Below are 8,788 nucleotides of genomic sequence, written 5' to 3'. Positions count from 1 at the left end.
TTCCTGGAGCAGTATCTTTATATACTTGGAACAATTTTAAGAGAAGTGAAAATGTAAAAAACGAGTATTCCGATCAGCAGGGGGTGAGTTTAGCGTTGACACACGATTTCGCATGTTTCATTTCGAATTTATTGCAACGATGAGAACTTTTTCGTAGAGAACGAAGAACTTGAATTGAACGAACTTTTCAATTCAAGTAAATCGTTGCAACAAAAATGGCGGAACGCCAGAACAAATTCCTTTTTAGAGATAGCTTTTAGAGACAGCTTTGTCGACTTATGTAAAAATAACTTATTTAGGAGTCAGAAGCGAAGACTATTGTTGTTACAAATTAACGTATATCTCGCAATAAACGGTTCTACAGTATCTAATAAATAAACTACGAATTTTATGAATTTTTGGCAAGGAAATGATCGAATAAACTTTTCTCGATTACGACGAACGGATCTCTCACGAATGATTGAAAACGATCGATCCCGTGATCGTGTATCGTCCGCTTATCTTTGTAATAATCATTGCCATTACGACGATAAGATGTTCTATTAACGGCGCGCGGTTCGTACTCTCGCGATAGTGATTTCTTTTACAACGGTGCGCGCGTTGGAAATTGTGACACATGAAGCGACAATTTCAACGAATATTTTGCTGCAACGAGCTGCGATTACGCTGCTGCTATTTCGTGTCAGTTTCGCGGTAGTTTATATAATTTTGTTCTTAAAATGTATCGGACGCCGTTTGTTTATTATTTCGACTGAATATTATTGGACTAAAATTTGCGATCGCTCGAAGTGCCTTTGGCTTAGCGCATTTTAACCCTTTGCAGTCGCGTGACGACTCTGTGGCGACGCTAGAATTGTCACACTATTTTTCAACTATTTTTTAAGATCATTGCACGAGCATCAGATTCGACGTTTATATTTAAAGAAAAAGCAAACTGTTGAAATTGCATTGAAACAAAAAAATTGCATTGCACAATTTCATACGCATAAATCGCAATTAATTATGTAAGCCGGAAATACTGAAGGTCGGAGATCATGTTTTGGATCTCGAAGTGAAATAGCTTCGACTGCGAAGGGTTGAGCAACGGCGTTAACCCTTTCAGTGCAGTCTGCGATAAAAAGGTACAAAAAAAGGTCTGTAAACGATTATTAATTACAATTTTTACAATTTTTTTCCTCTAATGTATAACATAAATTGCGATTAACAATGAAATGAAATTATAAAACGCTATTATTATTATAAATTATTATTATTATTATTACTACAATTTATTATTATTCTAAATTATTATTATTATTACTACTATAATATTATTATTATTATAAATTATTATAAACATTATTACTATAATTTATTATTATGATAAAACACATTATCTAACCGCAGAGGGTTGAATGCAATTTAAGCGACGTTCAATTAATTTGCATTAATTGATAAAAAAACACGTAGTCCATTCTTTTTCTCTTTAATTTTCAGACGATTTTATCATCGTCGATTGACTCGCTATCACTTCATTATCGTCGTTTGATTCGCAATTAGAGACGATTATTACGACCATTATATCGCGAAGGACAAGCGAGACATTTCGGTTTTCAATATCCGCGGCCGAAGTGTTTCATAAAGCGTTCGTGGCAACGGGAACGTTTAGGGAACGGTTACGATCCTTATAATCCCGGCCGATCGACAAAATTGTTAAGACTTCGCCGCGAAGAGGTTCATGACGAGACGCGAGATTTATACTGTTTGCGAATCCTGCGATTTGTCTTCTCGCAGCTTACTTTTATAAGTCCGTTACTTGCTTAGGTGCTTGTTGCCGTATTAGGAGAGATCAACGGGGAATTGAATTTATTTCTGCCTTATCGCCTGCTCTTTACACGCTCGACATATCTCAGATCGAAGCATTGCGGAAATACTTGTTTCATTCGAACGAACAAATGCGTTTTATTTTCTAATACGAAATGCAGTATTGAAAAAAGGCGAATAATACTCGTCGAAATAATTTAAAATTCGGTAGTTTAAATTGATATACCGAATTTAAAATACCGATATATTATTATATAATAATAATATACATACATATTATTATATTAAAATACCGTCTGTTTAAACCGCTGATTAATTGTCCAATTTTCAGCAGTTGGATTAAATAAATTATTTTTACCCTGGTTGGTGTCTTCAAAAATATGTTTTCATAAAAATCTAACTTCTATCAGGAAAATTGCATCTGAAATACGAATATTTGAAAATATAGCAAATATAAACACCATAAAATACAAAATTTATTATATTTGAGAAAGTTTATCATTTAACTTTGACTCTTATTTTATCAGTTGCTCCTTCAAACTCATTTGCAATGTGTAAATACGATAGTAATCGCTGGCCTGCGGATATTATGCATTTTTCTAATACAAATGAAATGAAGAAAATCGCGCAACTTTCAATGTGTTATAATTATCAGCAGAAGCAGTACATTTTTATGCGCTTCTATTTTATTTGTATTTCATTTTTACAGTAAATTCTCCCTAATCGACGCTCGGATTACGCAAAAAACTCGCGGTTTTCATAGTTACCGCTCGACAATAACTATAAAAATCGAGCAGATGCACAATCCGTGCGTCGATTAAACAGCATTGACATAGCAAACTTCCCTTCGATACAATTCTCATCGAATTAGCACGAAGATCCGCGGGTCTGCTCGCGACCTTCGCGATCAAATAAAAACAGATAGCTGCTGAAAAGATTCTATTTTTGCGAAATAGCACGCTTGCGAAATGATCGACCACTCGGGTAGTGTTTGAGCAGTATTTAACGCGAGCCGTGTACAGTTCCATCCGGAAAGGCCGTTGTTAAACGGCGTAGCCAACGCGATTCGTAGCTGATAAATGTCTATATCTTATCCTTTTATGGCATCGCAGCAATAACCGAGTTTATGGGCATCGTTTAACCGATATCAAGCAGCGAGAGCAAGTATAAATAATAGGCGACGTATCGTCGACGAACAAAATAATTCGAATTTTTTGACAATTCGAGATAACTATATAGTGCCGGTAATTGGGTAAATTAAATAGGACGCGAGCGCGGCGCGTCGCGTCGCGGGACATTTTTGTTTCGCCGAATACGTTATGTACAATGCTCGTAATAAAACTCACTCGTCGGCGCAGGACTCGTTGTATCGCAGAGATCCGATTACAATACATCGTCGCGCGTCAGGGAACCAATTATGAATAGTCGTTGACCGTGCGGCGGCTTCCGTGTTCAGGTTAGCCGCAAAGCCCCGCTCTGTCGATCCACTGTATTCAGAGATAATCTATAATCCTTCGGCTGGCACCGCATTACAATAAATAGGAATATTGCATGCCGCACTCTGATGACGCGCGCGTCCGTTTCATTTTACATAAACGTCGGGCGCGATGATCCGCGCCGTCGTTCGGTCACCGATCAGAAATATCAAATTACATTCGTACACGTTCGTTGTTCCAACGTTGCAACGCTTGTTTCTCCGCCGCTCTTTCCTTTTCTTTCTTTTTTATTTGGACGGATTTTAGTTTGGACATTTCTCTTTTTCGATCGGATATTCGCTTCTGTTCCGTTCGTTTGGCTCGCCGGAATTTTGCGTGGACTGCCGGATGTTCGTGCACTTATTTCTGAAATGGGAAATTATTTATGAATTGACAAGCTTTAAGTGGTATTTTTCTCTAATTTCGATTTTTGTAGAAGAACGTGTGTGAAAATAAGAGTGCTCTTGATGTTTGTAAAGTATTATAAAATGCTTCTGATTATTGTGAAATAACGTATGAAAATAAGAGCGCTCTCGATGCACGAGTTCGAAACTGTTGCATCTGTGAAAAAGAATTTAGAAATGATGCTGTCTCCAACTATTGAATTAAGGTTATTGCAAATTAAGTTAATACATAGTAATATATAGTTATATAGCAATGTATAGTTATATAGTAATATATAGTAATATAATAATATATAGTTATATAGTAATATATAGTAATATACAGCAATATAATAGTAATAAAAATAAATAGCAATATAATACTAATATATAGTAATACATAGTCAATATATAGTACTTCTCCTGTCTTTTGTAACATTTTGTCTTAACATTCGATCTATAGTTTACAATTTAAGACGCGAGAGTGAAAATATTCGAAAATATGACCACCGTTTTTTTCATCAATCGGGAATTAAACGAATAAAATGGTTTGCCATTCCTTAAGCTCACTGTCAAATATTTACTCCCCCTGTTTCAGATTGATTTCCCGCGCCGAGAGTGTAATTTGTTTTCAGTGTTTTGATGCGCAGCCAGCAAGAAACGTGTCTGGCATTGTTAACCGGTGTTTGTGTCGCATTTTTCGGTAGGAGATAAAAATAAATTCCTATTAATCACTGTCAAATTTCGCACGATACTCGCGTCTACAGCACTCTGTAACAAAATAAATATTTCTTTGTCTGAAAATTCTTTTCTCTAAAAATCAGCCCGGATACTCGACGACGCTTCGCGTTTCTTTGATTGTTTACAGCACAAGCCGACAGAAAAATCAATATTCTCTTTTGAAATTCTATTTTAAAATTCTCCCTAAATCGAAATCTTTCCCTGCGAATTAAAGCTTGCCTTATTCTTCTATATTTCTTCCTTTACGGAACAAGATAATTTAAAATAAACGTTAAGATTTTAGTCGCAGGAACAAAATATTAAGAACGAGCACGCGTGCATACTAACCTCAAACATTGCACGAGCAACAAGACTGTATAAACAAGTTTCTACGTTCGCCAAAATTAACCCGCAAAAGGCAGTACAAATATACGTCGTTGTTGCTACATTTGCGATAAATGCGTCGTTAAATATATATGGTTAGACTAGATATACCACTTTCTTGAACAGCACTAAAAATGTCAACAATTCTTTTTGTCTCGTTGAAACCTCGTCAAACAGTATCGGTTCGATATCTTTCAAATCAGCACGATATTTTGGCACTGAATTGATCAAACAAATGAAGATCCGAATTCGTTTCGCGACACGAAATCGCGATAATTTTTTTAAAAGGCAAAGTATTATTTTGAAGTGCAAACGAAGTACTCACGCACGGCTTAAAAGAGAAGCGTTGCATTACACGGTTACGTCACAAAAGCGAAACGCTGTGACTAAGCAAGTGGCAGCAACTCGTACTATAACCTTAACTAAAATGTATAAACAACTTCGTACAAACTTGCCCTAGTGTTAAACGAATGTGTTCGGTTGACAAGAAAGTAATTTCGGCTTGCACCAATAGATAGCATCGTGTTTGCATTGTCATTCTTTCGTTAAGGTTATAATCTTTTTGTCTTCGGTTTTGCCGGTCGACACGCTGGTTTAGCTTACTGTAGAAACAAATTTAGCTTCGTTCACATCCGATAGTTCGCTGTCAAGGTTAACATATGAACTATTTTTACACCATCGGATTATCATTTATCTCGAAGTTCACGAAACTGTTCAAACGGTAAACATTTCAACAATAATAACGATAGCCTGGACTCGCGCTTGATTGAGTTTTTTTTTGCTGACAGGGAGCAGACGCTTTACGAGGAATCACGAAGTTACCAGAAAGAGGTTATCGAACGGCGAATATTCGATTGAAGTTCATTTGAGCCGTTTATTTTGAAAGTGGCATAGGTCACTTTGTTTTTAAGTCGATATATTAAATATAAACCCTTAAATTCTAAGGGTTTGCGTTTTAACACGCTTAAAAATATGCATGCTAACTTTCGAGAAGATTTACTTGTATTTGTTATCTCAGGATACTGAATATTTTTCTCAGTATAAATAATTTCGTATAAACATTAAAAAATCACCACTTTTCATTACGGTAAAGTGACTTATGCCACTTTCAAAATAAACGGCTCATTCTTGTATAGAAAGAAATGTTTGAGAATTTCGAAAGAATATACATACGAATACATACTTTCTTTTCTCTCTCTCTCACACACACACACACACACACACACACACACAGGTTAGAGAAGTATCGCAGCGCGGTTCCATTTGTTCCTTTGGTCGAGGAAGTGAAAATTGGAGACGGCGATCCGTCATCGTCGCCGACGCGCGACGCGACGATTCGCGACTCTCCTAGATTCCGGTTGCATCCTTAACTTATCAAGGACTATGTCGTCGCAGCCCACGGAATCCCGTGTCATTGTACGAGGGGATGCACATCCCAGCATATGGACGGACGACTTTTATAATTCCCTGTGAAATACTGAAAACAAATGGCACCGATCGTGCAGGAGGACTCTCCGGATAAAACGCAAGGATTTGCCGCAGCGCGTAAAAAATAAGAAGCTGAAAAAAACGGAGAAATAATTTCACAGCATCGTATCGTTGCTCTGCAACGTAAGAACCATGCTCGCGGTAAGAAAGTCCAGGCACTTAATACCGGTGACCGAAATAAAATGACCGGCATTTTTCGGTTTCTCTGTCCTTCGTTTACTTCCCGCTGTTGCAATATAGTTCAGTACAGAGAGCCGTTTAAATTCCACTTCCACTTCTACTTTTCCCGCGAGTCGCGACACGACTTTCTCAAAAGGAACAACAAGCAGCATCGCCGCAGTTAAAAGAGGCGGCGCCGCGCTCCTCAGCGAATTCCGATAAATGTAAATCGCATTATCGCATAGTTCTTCGCTTGCAAATGTATTATAGATGTTGCTGCAGTTTTGGTGTTGCAAGGATATATCGTTATCGTGTATGTATCGTTATATGTATATCGGTTTTGCAAGTATCACATGCTTGTTTAACAATATCTTGACAATTTTAATGAAATAGGAAGACTGTAAACATTAATGTAGGCGAATGATGCCGATATGACGTCGTACCGGTATGTGAAAATAGTATGTTTACTTGTATACAGTGACTCATATCAACACACGAAATTATTATGCTATATTATTAACTATTATTATGCCAGTATTATTCGGTTGTACCTTGACACAACCTCTCAGAAAACGAAATATCGAAATATCGGCATGCTGTCCTATTCGAGTGAATGTATTAATATTGCTACATTCGCCTAAATCAGTTGGTAATCGCATGAATGGTCGCGGTGACTTGCACCAAAACATCAAAATACTGGTGCGCCGTCATACCGCTATGTGAAATACTGGTATAAATACAGGGTGTGCCACAATTATGGTACTTCCGGGAAATTAGAGATTCCTGAAGTGATTCGAAGCAACTTTCTTCTTTACAAAAATGTTCTCCGAGGCATCGTTCACGAGTTATTCACGAAAAACACTGACCAATAAGAGGCGAGCACTCGGCTGGCGCGAGGCGGAACCGGGCGGCCGCGCGCTCGTTGGCTGAGCCGCCTCGCGCCGCTCGAGCTCGCTTCTCATTGGTCAGCGTTTTTCGTTAATAACTCGTAAACGATGCTTCGGGGAAAGTTTTTGCAAAGGAAAAAGTTGCTTGAAATGACCTCGGGAACCCCATATTTCCCATAAGTACCATAATCTTGGGACTCCCCATATATATAGATAATTATATTTACCAAAAAAGAGCGCCGATTGGGAAATCGGTTTCAATACTGGCGTAAGACGGTCATATCAGTGCAATAAATTCTGTCCAATTGCGAGGCTCCGAATAATCGTATCTTCTATTTCCAAATCGTCCATTTCACCGAATTACGTCCATGCCAGTGTAAACTACAGTAATTTAATTACAGTAATTTCTCCCAAATTCGCGTTCAGATCGATCAAAATCGCATGACGAAAACCTGCGATTCTCGGCATCGTTTAATTCGTTGCAACAACGTCGACCGATTTCGATCAAATATTCCGATTTCCGTTGCTCCGTTTCGCGTTCCGTTTCCGAAACCTCGAAGCTTCCGCGTCGTCCTCGCTGGTGTATTAACGATATCGTCGTATTAATTGTCAGCAGGCGGTACGTCAGCAGGCAAGGACGTCCATGTAACTCGGTCGGTCGCTTCAAAAATCAGGAAACAGCCTGGACACGTCTCTCCTCTCTCTCTCGCTCTCTCTCCGCGTTCCACGGATATCACGGATCCCACCGGAGCACCGCTGTCGCTGCTCCCACTCCGGCCGGCTCGAAGTCACACACGCAGGCACACACAGGCACGCGACGCCCACGCCGCGACGCGGCGGTAGGCGTGGCTACCTTGTCATTTGTTTCCTCTACTTTTGCCGAGGCGTTAGGGGATCCCGGGGATGGCGGTCTGTTCCTAGCTTGACGTATGTACTGTCGCTACAGCCTCCTTCCCCCGACGGCCCGCAGCGCGCTCTCGCTTCCTCCTCGCTCTGGCGACGCGTTCCAACCGTCTTCCCTACGGCGAGGCTCTTCATCGCCGACCGGGCCACCGCTCCTCTCTCTCTCTGCCTCTTCCGAGGATGCCCTCTTCCTTGAACACCGTCTCCAAGGGCTTCCCTACGTTTCTCTTTTTCCCCCCTTTCGAGCACGGAATGATCCGGTTTGTCATTCGCCGCGTTTATCTTTCCTTCGTGTGCCCTACGGGCCCGCGTTCTCCCCTCCCCACCCCTCCCCGCCCCGCCGCATCGCACTCTTGCCGCCGCGATTCCCGCTTTCCGCTCGGCCGTCGCGAGCGTTGATGAACTTCAACGCGTCGCCACACGGTGTAGCCGATGCACACGCGCCCTCCTCTCGCTCTTCCGACACCTACGTTTCCCGTTCTCGTTGTCCTTATCTGTTTAACTCTTTACGCTCGAATGGCGACGCCGTGATAGGCTAGTGCTGCCGTGGATAGTGCTAGTGTCGATTGGTGTAAGTAGCTTGAAG

General features: G+C 40.2%; 1 long non-coding RNA gene across 1 annotated transcript; it reads right to left on the bottom strand.

The window, feature by feature from the left end:
- Positions 1-2,443: 2,443 nt before the first annotated feature.
- On the bottom strand, positions 2,444-8,507 carry LOC143260042 (uncharacterized). Its single transcript, XR_013034144.1, has 2 exons — positions 7,527-8,507; positions 2,444-3,644 (listed from the first exon to the last, which is right to left on the bottom strand). It is a non-coding gene; the product is annotated as an uncharacterized LOC143260042 (long non-coding RNA).
- Between the last annotated feature and the right edge of the window lie 281 nt (positions 8,508-8,788).

Source organism: Megalopta genalis, chromosome 9 (genome assembly GCF_051020955.1).
Source record: "Megalopta genalis isolate 19385.01 chromosome 9, iyMegGena1_principal, whole genome shotgun sequence".
NCBI lineage: Eukaryota > Metazoa > Arthropoda > Insecta > Hymenoptera > Halictidae > Megalopta > Megalopta genalis.
Note: the sequence above shows the minus strand (reverse complement) of the source record. Positions and strands in the feature narration are given on the sequence as shown.